Source organism: Bison bison, unplaced genomic scaffold, assembly GCF_000754665.1.
Source record: "Bison bison bison isolate TAMUID 2011002044 unplaced genomic scaffold, Bison_UMD1.0 scf7180017864105, whole genome shotgun sequence".
Classification (NCBI taxonomy): domain Eukaryota; kingdom Metazoa; phylum Chordata; class Mammalia; order Artiodactyla; family Bovidae; genus Bison; species Bison bison.
In genome coordinates this window covers 4,297,386-4,316,183 of record NW_011494677.1, presented here as the reverse complement: position 1 = coordinate 4,316,183, position 18,798 = coordinate 4,297,386, and positions in this window count along the sequence as shown.

The window sequence follows — 18,798 nt, the reverse complement described above, 5'->3', positions numbered from 1 at the left end:
AAAATCACTGCAGGTGGTGACTGCAGCCATGAAATTAAAGGACGCTTACTCCTTGGAAGGAAAGTTATGACCAACCTAGATAGCATATTCAAAAGCAGAGACATTACTTTGCCAACAAAGATCCGTCTAGTCAAGGCTATGGTTTTTCCTGTGGTCATGTATGGATGTGAGAGTTGGACTGTGAAGAAAGCTGAGTGCTGAAGAATTGATACTTTTGACCTGTGGTGTTGGAGAAGACTCTTGAGAGTCCCTTGGACTGCAAGGAGATTCAACCAGTCCATTGTGAAGAAGATCAGCCCTGAGATTTCTTTGGAAGGACTGATGCTAAAGCTGAAACTCCAGTACTTTGGCCACCTCATGTGAAGAGTTGACTCATTGGAAAAGACTCTGATGCTGGGAGGGATTGGGGGCAGGAGGAGAAGGGGAGGACAGAGGATGAGAAGGCTGGATGGCATCACTGACTGTATGGACATGAGTCTGGGTGAACTCCGGGAGTTGGTGATGGACAGGGAGGCCTGGCGTGCTGCGATTCATGGGTTTGCAAAGAGTTGGACATGAATGAGCAACTGAACTGAACTGAAAACCTCTTTGTATTGATGAAACTCAGGTGTTTGATCTTAACTTTATTATATTTCCCTTTTTATATTTGTTTTGTGTATTATATTATAATTTGTTATTTTATTCTAGAGTATCTTTAAATTTTATTTTATTTGAATACCTAAGTTAGTATATTTGTTTTAGTAGACATCTAAAAATAATACCTGTCTTAAAAGCTGTAATTTATTGTTCCTTGTCCTCAGTAAAATCAAAGAAAACTTGGATTTTAAAAAATAAATTGAAGTGACAAACTACATATTGAAAAGTATTCGTTGAAAAAAGAAAGGCATTTAAAGCAATATCATAATTAAAATGTGCATTAGAATTAGTAAAGCACAGTACTAACATTGCAAAATATTAAATTAAGAGTTTTATAGAGGCTTGATGATATTTCCAGAACAAACATAAACACAGTCAAGTTATGAACTGGGTAAAAATATTTGCAAATATATCTAAGAGGGAACTTGTATCTATAGTATATTAAGAAATCTCAAAATAGAACAAATACAGAAACAAACAGAGCAATCTAATTAGGAAAAAAAAAAAACAAAAGACATTTCATCAAAGAGAAAATATAAAAAATAAGCACATGCAAATATGTTCAACATTATTAGTCATTAGGAAAAACAAAAATTAAAACCACCATGTGTTATCACTACATATTTATCAGAATAGCTAATGTAAGAATAGCAACAACAAATGCTGGCAAGGATACAGAAAAAATTAGTTTTCTTATGTTGTTGGTAGGAATGTATAAAGGTTATAGCCACTCTGGAAGAATTTGGATGTTTGTTATAAGGCTAATCATACATTCTCCATGCAATGATATAGTTAAAAAAAAAAAAAAAGTCAGTCTCAAAAGTTTACATACTTTATGATTCTATTTCTCTAACATCCTCAAGCAAATAATAACAAAGATGAAGGTCAGATCAGTAGTTGTCAGGAGTTCAGAGAGGCGGGGGTGGGGCAGGGTGAAATGCAACTGAACAGGTAGCAGCTGGAGAGAGTTTTATATCTTGATTGAGGTGGTAGGTTCACAAATCCGTAGTTGTGGTAAAATTGCATGGAAGGACAGACTTAGGCACAAACACTCAAATGAATACTTGTAGAAGGACACATACACACATGACCCACCAGGGATACAAGTGAGAACACGTGAAATCTGAATGAGGTCTGTCGATTGTACCAATGTCCATTTCCTGGCTTCAGTATTGTACTGTAAAATTGTATGTAAAATATTACCACGGGGGTACATGAGATCACTCTAGTATTTTTTAAAACTCTGAGCATATCATGTTTTAAAAACAAGTAATAAGCAAACAAATTCAAATTATGAATTACAAGGATTCCCTGGTGGCTCAGTGGTAAAGAATCTGCCTGCCAATGCAGGAGACATGGGTTCCATCCCTGATCCAGGAAGATCTCACATGCTGCGCAGCAACTGAGCCCATGAACCACGACTATTGAGCTCATGCTCAAGAGTTGAGAGCTTCAACTATTGAAGCCCATGCACCCTAGAGCCTGTGCCCCACAAAAGAAACCACTGCAACGAGAGCCTGCACATCATGACTAGCCTGATCTACAGTGAAAACCCAGCATAGCCAAAAAAAAAACAAATAAATAAAACTATTTTTAAAATTATGAACTAGAAAGTAATCAAAGAATAGAATGCGTTTAAGCATTGAGTTCACTGAAGGGACTAGTGAAACATCAAAGCCTAGTCAGAAACTATTTCAGTAAGAGGAATAACAGTTATAACATTCACACTCAGACATCTTTCATACTTCAAAGTTCTCGTTAAAATTAAAAGTTAAAATTGAATTTAAAATCAGAAAGTTGTGATGTTGATCTCTTTGGCGACTTCGGTAGCACTGACAAGAAATTTAACTGTATATTCAAAACAAGATCTTCTCTGGAAATTCTTCTCAGGTCAGGGAGTGGATGTCTAGGGGTCAATCTCTCCCATGGCTGCTTTGTGTAGTTGTGTATTTTCTTTTAAAACACTGAGGCTCAAGGAATTTTACCAACATTGCTATGTAAACACCCCTTTTCCATTAAACATTCAATTTGTCTTTCTCTGGCATCCTCAGAATTCTATTCTGAGTTTTATTATTACCTGCATTTTGACTTTGTAAATGTTGTGTGTGATTAATTACACGATAAAAGTGGTATTTTTCAAAAGAGGGTCTGAATCAGCATCGTTATTGTTCAAACATAAATGTCCTGCAGAATCAGCACACTTCTGGTGGTGAGGCTGGGAATGTGAGTTGAAGCACTGAGAAGTCTTTTAAAATGCCAACGCTGTGTCACTTACTATGCTGATACAGGCTATCAATTTCCTCAAAACAACGTTTCTCCCCACCATATATCTCTGAAGAAGAATTAACATCAGAAGAAGAAAAATACATTTTGTTAATTGCATTTTATTTCCACAATCTTTCAAACCAATCCAGAAAAAGAAAACCTTGGGCATTTTGATTCTTTCATGTGTAAAAAGGAAACTGAACCCAAAATTAAAATAATAAAAATGTTAATCTGAATATCTTTATGGGTAAAATGTAGTGCTGGGTTATGTGGAAGATCCAAAGATTTTATAGGGCACATCTACAGCTTGAAACTAATACTACTTAAAAAAAATAGACTACTAAAAAATTTAAAAAGCCTGTTTAAGTCCACTCAAAAGAAATTCTATATTCTGCAAAGCAAGCCCAGTTTGGAGTGGGTGGAGAAAGCACCTAGTATTGTCTGACAGTTGAGATAATCATCTCAAGGATTCATACCAGACCATTGGTTTGATGGTATGAAGTTGTACCTTCCTTTTATTTTGGGAGTGCCATTCTCAGCATGAGCGTGAGTGCATCCGACTCTTTGCCACCCCAGGGGTTGTAGCCTGCCAGACTCCTCTGTCCAGAAATAAAGCTTTCAATAATATACTTTTTTTATTCACCAACTTAAGATCTCAGTAGGAGAAGGAAAAGTCAGTTTCTCTTTCTTATTTTTGGGGGCAAAATGTTGTAGTGGATGAGATGAATATAAAATCAGCCCAGGTTGGTGAGTGGTGGAAGAATAAGCTGCAGATGAGTGACTTGATAGGTACTTTTTCATATTAAGTACCCCCCCAATATTAACATAATACAGAATATAATACAGTCATACACACACACATAATCTTTATCAGTGTCACAATATTCTCAATGTATCCCTTAAACTAATTATTTTGTTCTATTGTTTTTTAACCATGTTTTCTCTACTACTCTGGGAGACAAAAAACAACCGCATGAACCACTGGGACACATGAAATAAAAATTACTCTGAGTATGTACGTGCATGCTAAACTCATGTCCAACTTTGCAATCCTCTGGACTGTAGCCCACCAGGCTCCTCTTTCCATGGGATTTTTCAGGCAGGAATACTGAGTGAGTTGCCATTTCCTCCTCCATGGGCTCTTTCCAACCCAGGGATCGGACCCACATCTCCTGAGTCTCCTGCATTGGCAGGCAGATTCTTTAGCACTGAGCTACCTGGGAATCCCTATGCTGAGTATGGTTTCCCAAGTGGTGCTAGTGGAGATGCAAGAGACTCTAATTCACTCTGGGTCAGGAAGATCCCCTGGAGGAGGAAATGGCAAACCGCTCCAGTAATCTTGCCTGGAGAATCCCAAGGACAGAGGAGTCTGGGGGGCTACAGTCCATAGGGTTGCGAAGAGTTGGACATGATTGAGCACACAAACACATATTCAGAGTACTTTGTATTTCGTGTGTCCATGATTCATGTGGTTATTTTTAATCTCCCAGACACATAGTAGAGAAAATATGGGAAAAAAAAAGAACAAAACAATTAGTTTAGAGGATTCATTGAGAGTATTGCAACACTGATAAAGATTGTGTGTATATGAATTGTATTGTATTCTGTATTATGTTAATATTTGGGAGGGTACTTAGTATGAAAAAGTACCTATCAAGTCATTCATCTGTAGCTTATTCATCTACCATTCATCAACCCGGACTGATTTTATAGTCATCTCATCCACTACAACATTTTGCCCCAAAAACTAAAAAAGAAAGAGAAACTAGAGAAAGTGACTTTTCCTTCTCCTACTGAGAGCTTAGGTTGGTGAATTAAAAAAAAAAAAAATCTATTTTTGAAAGTTTTAGTTCTGGAACCAGAATAACAGTGAATAAGGAAATGAATACTTTATATTTCACCTGCCAAGAACTCAAATCCCAAATGACATAGCATACTTAAATACAGTTATTATGGCCATACAGTGTTTTTGGTCTGTAGCAATACAGCAATTATTAAAAATGTTCGATCGCTGGAGTTCAAATCATTGTATATACATATAATGGAAATACATATATATTCCAAATTCTAAGGCAGCTTCTTTACATGGAGAACTGTCAGTTTATGATCAACCTAAATGCTCTGGGCGATATATTGTTTTCTCAGCCACTGCAGGACACTGAGTTGGTTTCATCATGGAGTCATTTCCAGCTGTGTCAAGCTGTGCACTGAATCTCCTAGTATCCAAGCACCACTCACAGAACACTTGTTCTTGACCAAAGTGAAAACTATCTTCCACCAGCCATTCTTGCCTATAGGACTTTAGATCCACGTGCAAATCAGACTGGTTCAAATCCATTTGGATGCATGTTCTGTAATATAACAGGAAGATCTTTCCCCACAGTTAATACATCTACTTTCATGCGGAAACTGTGCTCCAGCCAAACAAGGTTTACGGCTTTCAGAGCACTCAGTACGCACTTTGCTTTTTCTTAGCTCAGGTTATTCCTGCTACATGAAACGCTCCCCTTCACTGGGTTTGTCTTGTCCATGCAGGAACCAGCAGAAGTGAAGGATCACCTGCCAAGGATTACATTGCTCTAAAATCCTAGTACCTTGGGCTGTGATTCTCCCCTGAGCGATCACCACAGGCTTCATGATCTTCATCAGTGCCCCATCTGATATGCCCCAGAGAATTCAAGCACTTTTTGATGTACTGGTTGCTTGCTCTGCAACTCAATCAAGAGCCCCACTCAGAGTTGGAGGAGGGACCCTACCTGAAGCTGGTGCCTTAAAATTTTTTTGGTAAATGGGTCAATGTGATATATTTGCCTTCAAGGTCCAGAGACCCCCATTGAAGTTTCTTTTTATTTTTTTTTAAATTTTATTTTATTTTTAAACTTTACATAATTGTTTTAGTTTTGCCAAATATCAAATGAATCCGCCACAGGTATACATGTGTTCCCCATCCTGAACCCTCCTCCCTCCTCCCTCCCCATACCATCCCTCTGGGTCGTCCCAGTGCACTAGTCCCAAGTATCCAGTATCGTGCATCGAACCTGGACTGGCATCTCGTTTCATACATGATATTTTACATGTTTCAATGCCATTCTCCCAAATCTTCCCACCCTCTCCCATAGTGGTAAGTCTAATAAGCGATAGCAGTAGTGATGATATGCCGCTGCTGCTGCGATGTTACTTCAGTCGTGTCCGACTCTGTGCGACCCCATAGACGGCAGCTCACCAGGCTCCCCCGTCCCTGGGATTTGCCAGGCAAGAACACTGGAGTGGGTTGCCATTTCCTTCTCCAAAGCATGAAAGTGAAAAGTGAAAGTGAAGTCGCTCAGTCATGTCCGACTCTTAGCGACCCCATGGGCTGCAGCCTACCAGGCTCCTCCGCCCATGGGATTTTCCAGGCAAGAGTACTGGAGTGGGGTGCCATTGCTAAAATGTTGCAAAGCTCTAGTTTGCTCCATCTATGAGAATACTACAGATATGTCAGAACTCTGAGAACTTAGAGACCTATTCTCCTACCTTTTGTCAAGCCTAGAGGTAACTGCTTCTTCCTTCCACATTGGCATGATGTCATCAATATAGTAGACCAGAGAGATGTCCTGTGATATGGTGAGATCATCTAGATTCTTTGCCATTAAATCATGAAAGAAAGAACGAAAGTTGGCATAGTCTTGGAATAAGACAATGATAATGCCCTCTCTCTCTCTGGGGAATGGAAACTTATCCTGCTCTTCTCTGATAATTGCCCAGATGCAGGGAGCAGTCAGCTTGATGTCTGCATTCCAGAAGTAGGGAGTGTGTTGTGAACTCCAACAAAGAGACACCAAATGGGACGATGATTGCAATTTGTTCACCACCTGATAAAACTTGTGAAATGCCCTGTCATTTAAAATTTTACCTGTATATCTTACACATAATCCAAAAGGGAGGATTAAATAGAACTGTGGGGAAAAAAAGAAAAAAAAAGAAATAAAAATAAATAGAACTGTGATAAAAAAAACCACTAACCCGAATCTTCCGATTATTGAATGATGGCCCTAATTTTTGTTATTTCACTAGAATGTGGTATTGATTTTTGTGTGCTATTTTGGTGGGTACTGTGATTTCCAGGGGCTTCTACTTGCTCCCTGGTACCACATTATCTCTCATGCCACAGTTTAGGAGCCAGTTAGGAAGTCTGCCAGTAACTTATTTCAACTATGCATTCAGCAATCAAAGAAATAACAGGAGTTTGGTTTTGTGAACTCCTTAGACCTACATACAGTTCATTTGACTTGAGACAATAAGTTATTTGTTACCTGAACCTCACAACCTTGACTCTGATAAGTAGACCAAAGTGATGCTTTCCTTTTTGTTGGTGTAAATTCATTTACTTATTAATTTTTAAATTTATTTATTTTCCACATTTAACATTCTATTTTATATTGGAGTGGTAAAGAATCAGCCTGCCAATGTAGGAGACATGGATTTGATGCCTGGGTTGTGAAGATCCCCTGGAGGAAGAAATGGCAACCCGCTCCATTGGGTTGCCATTCCCTCCACGCCTGGGAAATCCTATGGACAGGCCTGGCTACAGTCCAAGGGGTTGCAAAAGAGTCAGGCACAACTTAGCAGCTGAACAACAAATTAACAACGTTGAAGTAGTTTCAGGTGGATAGCAAAGGGACTCAGCCATGCACCAAAGTGATGTTCTTGATCCACAGAGATTAGCACTTGCTTAGAGCTGCAGAAGGTTGAGGATTTACTTTCAATCTGTACACAGATCCCCTGGTAAATATTTACAGGTGTTTCTTTGGAGATGGCTATGAGGACAATTTGGACTCATATTTTCTGTACCATCAAAGGATAGTTGCTAAAAATTTCGCAGGCTCTTCTTTGTACAAAAGGCTCTTAGCCTATGAAATAAGTCAAATCTGGGGCCTGTGTAGCTCAAGGTAAGCCTATGTTCGCTTGAACTCTGGTGTTTAAGAAATGCTGCCAGATAGTTCCTGGCACTTTGGAATCTGATTCTCTCCACCATAATGAGGAAATGACATTAAGTGCAGCATCTTTTTCTTGATGACAGTCACTATGGTTTTATTTATTTACATGTTTGTTTGCAGGTTTGTTTATTTAAAGAATGCTAGTTTTCTCTTTACTCATCTATTTCTTAAGCTTTAGTGAAGGTGTGTGTACTTAATGTGGAGGCTGCATGTGATAAGATTTGTACCCCAATTTTTTTTTCTTTGTACCCAGAAATTTCTGATGACTTGACTTCACTACACAGTCTGCCTCTGAGTGTAGATTTCAGTTCACCAGCTGAGCAGGTACATAAATTAATCCTTTGAATACAGGATCGCTGATAAACTTTTCCTAAACTTGGTTCAATATAAAATTATGTTCCTTCCGCTCTGCTATAAGGCCAATAAGAAATCAATTTCCACACATATTCCCCAGGTTTCTGCTGATATAAATTTTCAAAGTCTTGCCATTTTTTGGTGTATAACTGTTCTTGAAGGTCAAACTTTATTCTTGTTCTCCTGGGGTGTGCTGAGCAGTGGGTTGAGAGGTGGCCAACAGAGGTGAGGATAAATGGCTTCCCTTTACACAATAAATCTTCAGATGAAGTCATCTGGGTACAAGCCTAAATAATGTAACCTGGTCTCAGCAGAAAAGAGGTTGTTTCTGTTGGCAACGGCATCTCAGCAGGATTTCAGGACCAGGGTACTCCAAACCATTCAAATCTGTTTGAAATTCTTAGTTAAATTATTGGGGTCCATCTCTTTCTCAAATATTTTTCCAACTTTCACTTAGAAGTCTAACTCGTCAGTCTATGAATTCAAATTTGTTGTCATTCAGTAGCACTCAGAATCAGACTCAGGTTCTGATTCAAGTATATGTCTGTCCTGAAGTGAGAAGGGAAAATTTATTCTGGGTTAGTCACTGATGCTTCCATGACATCCTGTCCATGGTGTCAGTTGAACCTTTAAAACCATCAGATTGTCACTTGCTTTGTTTAAACTCCCCATAGTGTTCACATTTCTTTCTTTCTTTTTTTGTGCAATAATGGATCTCAGGAGCAGATACCTACTTGTTCACCAAATGTTTGCCTTCAGTCACCCTTTGTATAATTACACACAATGTCTGCATTGGTCCCCGGGATTGCTATGTTAACAGGATCATCTTTGCATTCATACATAATGGGTTTAGACAACCAAAATCAAATTCCCATGCTCTTTAGTACCCTACCTGCCACCCCTACTGGTTCTACATATGCAATATGTGTGTGTATTTAAAGAAGTAGTAATTCTCTCAGTTGTGATCTCAGGACTCAATAAAATCCTAGGTAGGGGGAAGATTAAAAACTTATTTTTGTGGTTGAACAAGAGTCAAGCTATCTAAGTGTCCATCAGGGTTTACTTTTAGAAAACAGAATCCACTATAACTAGTTTGAGCAATGAATGTTTCCTTACATTTTAGGAATTGGCTTCTAGAATTGTTGGCAGAGTTGAAGAAATAGATTCTAACTGAATGTTCAGGACTGACTCCAAAAGACATACTGCAAAATGTGACCACAAGTCACACTATGACTGCCACTCTGAGAAAGCTATTAAGGTCTAGAAAATGCTCTAATCAAGAAGTAACCACAATCACAAACTTATGAAAAAACTCATGAAGCATGCTGCACTTTCTAGCACTTTCTATGGGTCACACTTGCAGAAATTACTCTTTGCCCTCTGTCTAGACATCTATGAAGCTAGTGACTCAATGGATACCACCATTACCACCATCTCTGCTAACACTGATACCGGTAAACCTAATAGTCTGTTGATATAGCCTACGGGCAGAAACTCAGAAGCAGTGAAAATGAAGCCTCTGTTTCCGTCCTCCAAAAGTCATAAAAACCTCCAAGCTGGCAAAAGGTAAATCATATTTTGAAGACCAACTTTAGGGAAACTTGAAAAATGAAGTTTTTTGCTTTCTCTCTCTTAAAGTGAAGGAAAACAAACACACACACACACATACACACACACAAGTTATGTCCTAATTCACCATATTCATCACTTCAAGAACTGACATCATCATCAGGAACACTTAGAGTTCTTCCCGGCCCCAAGGATCACAGATATATATATAGGAAAGCTCTTAATCTCTATATGCTCTGCATCCCTTTTGTATAAATTAAAATGAAATTATGTAACTCATAAGGACACTGTGCTAAGTCAATCAGACTACGGTGGATGCCATGCCTGAGATGTAATCAATCAGATCAGATCAGATCAGTCGCTCAGTCGTGTCCGACTCTTTGCGACCCCGTGAATCGCAGCACGCCAGGCCTCCCTGTCCATCACGAACTCCCGGAGTTCACTGAGACTCACGTCCATCGAGTCAGTGATGCCATCCAGCCATCTCATCCTCTGTCATCCCCTTCTCCTCCTGCCCCCAATCCCTCCCAGCATCAGAGTCTTTTCCAATGAGTCAACTCTTCGCATGAGGTGGCCAAAGTACTGGAGTTTCAGCTTTAGCATCATTCCTTCCAAAGAAATCCCAGGGCTGATCTCCTTCAGAATGGACTGGCTGTGAGTGAGTATAAATAAATTGCCAAAGGAGAGATGAAGCATAACTTCCCCCCGTTCAGGCACTGCTTGTGTTTTCCTCTTTCCACTCCTCCAACCCACCAAACAGAAAGAAAACTCAGCACATAATCACTTCTAAATGTCATGTTAGCTAATATTCAAAACATATTCCTTTATTAGATATTAAATCAGATAATGGATGAATCAGAACTAAAATAGAATCACTTGCCTTTCTTCCACCCTGAACCCTATGATGGAGCCGGCCTGATGTTCAAACCACGTGAGCCAGTAACAAGAGATGTTTATAGCTAGCATTCATTGCCATTGATCGGTGCTTTTGCCCTGTGTATTATTAAATATTTTGACTACCCCTCACGGGTAGATATTAGTAAAGAATATAAATAGTCATGTAAAAAGAAACAAATCAGAGAGCAAAGCGAGTAGTCAGCTCCTGAATATTAAGAGGTGCCTGAGGAGAAACAGACCATCCAGCTCCTGAATGAAAATTTCCCCATAAAATACAGCTGTCTTCTTTCAAATTTAGACTGACTTATGCTGCTCTGTAGTTTTTGAAGCTTCTTCCTATATGTTGTTTTATGCAGTGTTCACAGGCCCCCTCTGAACTATGCAGTAGAGGGTGTCCCTTATTGGAACAGCAATGAAATCCTCTGGATTTTCATGCTTTTCATGTATTTGAGCCATACCAGGAAAAGACTGCTGTCTGTATACAGGTTGTAGGATTATATTTAAATAAAGAGGTCAGTGTGTGTGTGTGTGTGTGTGTGTGTGTGTGTATTTAAAGAAGCAGTATTTCTCTCAGTTGTGATCCCAGAGCCCAATAAAGTCCTAGGTAGGGAGAAGATTGAGAAATTATTTTTGTGGTTAAACAAGAGTCGGGATATCTAAGAAATAGTATTTGTGTTCTTGAAATATGTGTGTTTATGTGCGTGTGTACCCCCTTTCCACCTTTAACTTTAAGAATAGGTTCCGCCATCCCTGGGGACGACTTACTGAAAGCAGTATCAAAAATAAATATGTAGGGTTTTTAAATTCTCCCTTGATAATACAATACTTTGAAAATTCTTTGGAAAACTTCAGTCTTTTTTTGTTATGTAAGTAAACACAGGGGAAGAGATTTGTGAATACAGAAATTGGATAATTAAAGAAAGAGGAGGGCCAAGGTGAAATTTCTTCCCCCAGGAATGTAACTCGGTGGAAAAAAAAAATTAGGGTCGCAGGATCATCTCTTCTACATCACTTGAAGATCAAGCTTTTTACTCCTTGCATAATAAGACTTATTGAAAAGTATATACCCACTGAATATCTTGACTTTTTCCTTCAGTTCAGTTCAGTCGCTCAGTTGTGTCCGACTCTGCAACCCCATGAACTGTAGCATGCTAGGCCTCCCTGTCTATCACCAACTCCCGGAGTTCACCCAAACTCATGTCCATTGAGTCAGCGATGCCATCCAACCATCTCATCCTCTGTCGTCCCCTTCTCCTCCTGCCCTCAATCTTTCCCAGCATCAGGGGCTTTTCAAATGAGTCAGCTCTCTGCATCAGGTGGCCAAAGTATTGGAGTCTCAGCTTCAACATCATCCTTCCAATGAAAACCCAGGACTGATTTCCTTTAGGATGGACTGGTTGGATCTCCTTGCAGTCCAAGGGACTCTCAAGAGTCTCCTCCAATACCACAGTTCAAAAGCATCAATTCTTCTGTGCTCAGCTTTCTTTATAGTCCAACTCTTACAACCATACGTGACCACTGGAAAAACCATAGCCTTGACTAGATGGACCTTTGTTGACAAAGTAATGTCTCTGCTTTTTAATATGTTATCTAGGTTGGTCATAACTTTCCTTCCAAGGAGTAAGCATCTTTTAATTTCATAGCTACAATCACCATCTGCAGTGATTTTGGAGCCCAATAAGTAAAGTCAGCCACTGTTTCCACTGTTTCCCCATCTATTTCCCATGAAGTGATGGGTCCGGATACCATGATCTTAGTTTTCTGAATGTTGAGCCTTAAGCCAACTTTTTCCACTCTCCTCTTTCACTTTCATCAACAGGCTCTTTAGTTCTTCTTCATTTTCTGCCATAAGGGTGGTGTCATCTGCATATCTGAGGTTATTGATATTTCTCCTGGCAATCTTGATTTCAGCTTGTGCTTCTTCCAGCCCAGCGTTTCTCATGATGTACTCTGCATGTAAGTTAAATAAGCAGGGTGACAACATACAGCCTTGACGTACTCCTTTTCCTATTTGGAAACAGTCTGTTGTTCCACATCCAGTTCTAACTGTTGCTTCCTGACCTGCATATAGGTTTCTCAAGAGGCAGGTCAGGTGGTCGGTGTTGGTTAATACTTAACATATATTTTTCTATGGGCTAATTTCTTTATCTGATGAATAAATGGATCAACACTCAATGAGGACAATTTATTTTATCAAGATTCCACAGTTAGTAAATGTCAGAATCAGAACTGCTGGTTTCTAGTTCTAGGGTTCATACTCCTTCTTCTGCAAAAAACTATATTCCTTGACCTTAAGAATCCAGGGAAGAGTGCTGTGCCTTCGGGGTCTCTGAAGCAGCCATGACTGTAACTGGAATTGAAGTGGCTCAGGGATGAAAGTGATCCCAGGGACAGTAGCTGTGCAATAACAAAACATCTCCTTAGGAAGCTCATCTGATTCAGGAACCACGAAACTGATAGATCTTCAAACATAAGAGATGTTCTTCTTTCTCAAGTTCTGTATCATAACACAGATGGACTCAAATCGATGTCTCAGTTTTCACACTGCTCATCCACAGATTTGTGTGGCCATGGGCTCTGCTTATGAAAACATCTCAACATCAAAAAAAAAAAAAAGATTGCCTATCTGCTTGTTTTTTTTTTTTAAAACAAACTTCACATATTTAAGGAACACAGAAAATACATAAAGCAATCCAAACAGGAAGTGAAGAGAGAAGAAAGAAAAAGAAAGAAAGACAGAGAAAGAAGTGCAATAAAAACAAAGGCCCACTGGGACTTCCCTGGTGGTCCAGTGGTTAAGACTTTGCCTTCCAGTGCAGGGGTTGTGGGTTTGATCCCTGGTCAGGGAGCTAAGATGCCATATGCCTCGTGGCCAAAAAGACCAAAACATAAAACAGAAGCAATATTGCAACAAATTCAATATAGACTAAAAATGGCCCACATGAAAAAAAAATCTTAAAAAGAAAAGAAAGTTCCTCATAAATGTGATCACACTGGGATGCAGACCCAAGGAAACTGCCTCACCTCCTGTTAAGTCCATTATCTTTTTTCCATCCCCTGCCACAATGGATGGAGACACAATATTTTTTATAATAGAGAGGTGATAACTGTGACCTTTAGTCATATTGATTCACAAATTAAGAAGTGTTTTGCATTGTTGAAAATTGCCATTCCAACATTTATTACAGAAATGATAGGAGCTCAAGCTATAACTGAGGTGAAAACTGTCAAACACTTGTGAGATAAAATAGTCAGTATCTTAAGACAATATTCACTTCACGTTCTTAACCTCTAGAAAAATATCAAGGCTTTTGTTCTTTCCTCCTACTCTCTCCTCTTGACCTCTGCATAATGGTCAAGGGTACAGAGTTGGGCCAAAGGCATAGGGAATCAATGAAATAGATAAAACTCTCCTTGCATGCTCAGTCACTTCAGTTATGTCCAATTCTTTGTGACCCCATGGACTGTAGCCCACTAGGCTCCTCTGTCCATGGAATTCTCTAGGCAAGAATACTTGAGTGGGTTGCCATTTCCTTCTCCAAAACTCTACTTGCCCTTCCCTTATCTTTTGGAGATTTCTTCCCAGTCTGAATTTCTTTGCCTGCCCTCTCTTCACCTTCGGCCTTGGTAATCCAGGCACACAGTTATTTCTGCACTTGGGAAGAGGTGTCATTTTTCTTATTTTTCCTAGTTTGAGGAAGAAGATTATGAGAAAATTATATGCAGTGAAATCAAAGAGTAAGAGACTTTTAAGACTGAAGGCATGGTAAATGCTATAGAGAAGCTCAAAGGTCGAGAATAGGATCATAGGATTTCACTATAAAGATGTGACAGGCAATTAGGAGGTCACCAGTGATCTTCAAAAGATGAGCATTAGTAGTGGATGTATCATAAGATTAATTGCAATCAATTGAATAAAATGAAAGAGAATAATAATAGATTTGCTCTTTATTTTTAGGAAGATTTAAATCAAATATAACTTTTGTTGTAGAGACTTTTGTGTGATCAAACTCCTATCAATTAAAATACCTATTTCAGTTATCCATTCTTATGTACAACTTAGTGCTTTAAAAAGTTACTATTATCTCCTACAGCACAGTTAGTCCACTGGGATCCACAGCAGGCTCTGTTTAGAGCCCTCATGGGTTTCCCTGGTGGTGCAGTGGATAGGAGTCTGCCTGCCAAGGCAGGGGACGTGGGTTCGATTCCTGGTCCGGGAGGATTCCACATGCTAGGCACGGTGGCTAGGCCTGTGTCCTAAACTACCAAAGCCCATGCACTTAGAGCCTGTGCTCTGAAACAGAAGAGGCCCCAGCAATGAGAAGGCAGTGCAATGCAATGAAAGGTCGCCCCCACTTGCGGAAACTAGAGAAAGCCCTCACAAGGCAATGAACACCTAGTGCAGCCAAAGGAGAAAAATAGAGTAATAATTAAACTATTTTTTTAAAAAAGAGAGAACTCTCATAACTTGCAGCCAGATATCAGCTGAGGCTGCATTTCTTTGAAGACCTAACTTTGCTGGACACCCAAGATGGATCACTCCCAATAATGCCAATTGGGGTTGACTTCTGGCCATGGACTTGACTGACTTCATTGACCAGAACCATATTCAGGACTTCCCTTCATAGCTATCTAACAGTATAGGGATCTCTACAGGTCCTCCCAAGAGGGAGTGTAACAAAATATCTGGATGGAATTTCAATACTTTTTGTGGTCTGTTCTCAGAAAACATTCAATATCACTTTTGTCATGTGCTCTTGATCAGAGTGAGACCAGGATCAGACAGAAAAACACTGGATAAACTTTGAATCTAAACTCTTTCATTAGCAACTCCCCTCTGCTTCCAAGTTGGTTTTCAGATAATACTGTTTTGAAGGACATAAGACATTTAGGTTATAATCATTATGTGTGATTTAATAAGAATTCTTTTTTTCTTTGTATTTCTTTCTTTTTCTTTGTATTCAGTCAAGATCCTCTGGAGAAGCAATAGGCTACCCACTCCAGTATTCTTGGGCTTCCCTGGTGACTCAGACAGTGAAAAAATCTGCCTGCAATGAGGGATACCTGGGTTCTACCCCCTGGGAAAATCCCTTGGAGGGGGACATGGCAACCCACTCCAGTATTCTTGCCTGAAGAATCCCCATGGACAGAGGAGCCTGATGGCTACTGTCCATGGGGTCTCGAAAAGTCACACACAATTAAGTGACTATGAACAACACAACACATACAGTCAAGATACAAAGAGCTGACTCATTGGAAAAGACCCTGATGCTGGCAAAGATTGAGGGAAGAAGGAGAAGCGGGCAACAGAGTATAATATGGTAGGATGGCATCACCAGCTCAACGCACATAAGCTTGAGCAAACTTAAGGAGATAGGGAAGGAAAGGAAAGCCTGGCATGCTGCAGTCCATGGGGTCACAAAGAGTTGGACATGACTGAGCAACTGAACAACAACAGCAATAATATTATATTCTGCAGAGTGGGAGGGGTAAGACACAGGAAATCAAGAACCTTCTCCCATTTATACACTTGAGTTCTATTCCCAAGCCTGACCTATCACTGATGATACAATCATGGTCACGGAAGTTATCAAAAGCCGTCAGAAGGAGTGTTGAATTCAATGCCTTTGGCTGGAGAAGAAACAATACAGACATATGAAAAAAAGAAGGAATGAGATAGTCTTGTCCATTTCAAGAGGTGATAGACTAATATTAAACAAAATAGCTAGTGCATAAATTAAGGCTAACTGTGCGTTGCAATGTGCTTTATAGCACTTTTCAGCAATCTGGCCTATAGAACATTCTAGTGTATTAAGCACAATATTGAGCTCTTGTTTCGAATACAGAAATTGCTGAGAAAGAGCATGATGGATTTTTTTACACATGCTCTCCAGTGCCCAGATTTGCTGAAGCACTGTGCTCCCAGTCAATAGCATCCTCGTAGCTTGTTTGTTTAATTGATTGCAATGCTATGTCAACCTTCACAACCAACGTGTCAAATATTTGCAGACTGGAACACGTAGTGCTTGGCACTACTTGGTCCTCCTCTCAATGCTGCTGCAGATGCTGCTGTTTACATATTATATTCAGCCAAACAGAAACCCAAATTTACTTAATTAAAGAGAGTTATGGCCATAGATGGTGTCAAGTCCATCAACGTTGCTGACAATTCTGATTTCAAAGAAAACAAGCACCAGAGTTTCCAACTCAGTTACATTGCTGAGTAATTGTTTTTGATTAATTAGTTTCCATATTAAAAGATTCAGTGAAAGGAAGATGTTTAAAAGAAACAAATATTTGTTCTCTGGATTTGATGATCTCTTCTTAGTATCTCATTGCACTTCTAAATATTCATCTGCATTTTGCTCCATATGAACAAAAATATGAAATGGAAAACTGCTGTAGATATGTTGTTGATTTTGCAGCTTTTGTCTGAGAACATCACAAGGGTTCACATGCTTAACAATTTTCACATTGACTTGAACAAGGACAATGACATCTTAGTGTTTCCAGTAAATGTCTTGACAGGTGGAATTTTTCAGAGGGCCTCCTGATAAAGTGAGCCTAGTGTTCTTGCCTGGAGAATCCCAGGGACAGGGGAGCCTGGTGGGCTGCCATCTATGGGGTCACACAGAGTCGAACATGACTGAAGAGACTTAGCAGCAACAGCAGCAGTCAGACAAGGGAACTAGCAGACAGCCCAGAATGCAGCCAGACAGGAGGGCATACAGATATTACCTAGGGTTCTATGTTTTCCCTGTTTCTCCTACTCTCCACATTGTTAGCACAGAGCCACAAATACGAAGTGGACCTTCCCTAGAGGGTAAGATGGAATGGAGATTGAGGAGCTGGAAGAAAAATGGCTGATACAACTTTCATAGTGAATTGTCAGGACTTGTGGAGTAGAAGAAAAAAATTTTGCACTGAAGCTGCAGCAATCCCATTTTAGTAGAAGAAATACGTTCAAGTAAGTGAATTAATTTTCCCCAAACCACTGAGAGTTGTGAAATCCAGCTGCATCAGACTTCAAAGTTCATAGCTTTTCCATTCTTCCATGCCAAAAATTTCACCTGCATAAAACTAATAATGATACTTTAATACAAAATATCTACTAAAAATAACACCATCATATAGTTGATGAAGAACTTTTTCTGTTGGTATAGTTTCATCTGCTTTGTGAAACTGACCAAGACCTGAATACATTATAAGCTTGCAGGAGAGAGAGAGAACTGTCTTGATTTACTATATCTAAAATTCAGGTGCCCAGTTCAACGTGGATAGTGCTTTATAAACACGTTTGATCTAAGAACTGTGTAAAGTGAAAAATGTGATGACAATATCAAATGCCACTTTCAATCACATTATGTATGCTAGATTCTGTGTTAAGAGTTTAAATAAACCATCTCTTTTACTCTTGATATGCAGTAATGTCTTTTGTTGTTGTTGTACAGATACGGAAATAAGTTCAGAATTTCATTAAAAGTAATGGACGCTGCTATTAGATACAGATTTTGACATGCTCTAACCCAGAAGTCAGCTAACTGTGACCCATAAGCCAAACCCAACCTTCTGCCTGTGAGACAAAAATGATTTGTACAGTTCTTAATAGTTGGAAAAATCAAAAGAAAACTCATCTTTTGTGACTCATGAAAATTATATCAAAATTCAAGTTCAGCATCCATAAATAAAACTTTATTGCAACACAAAAACCAGTGGAGGCTGGATTCAAAGTTGTGTCTAACTTACTCCCAAATGTGCAACGCACACTCTTAGCCACTACTCTGTACATCCTTTCCCATCTTTGCTCTGTGAAAGAGGAGAGGATGCTGTCATCATGATATGATGGAATTTCATCTTTGAAGATCACAGTCCTGCCAGCTCTGATTCTCATGATATTATGAGGGAGCTCTAATAATTTGAGTGATGTTTCACTTTGATACAACAAGTCTCTTCTGCCAGGGGTGGCAGAAGAGACTATGGTATTGCTAGGATTTCCTAAGCACTGGTGCTGCTGCTGCTGCTAAGTCGCTTCAGTTGTGTCCGACTCTGTGCGACCCCACAGACGGCAGCCCACCAGGCTCCCCATCCCTGGGATTCTCTA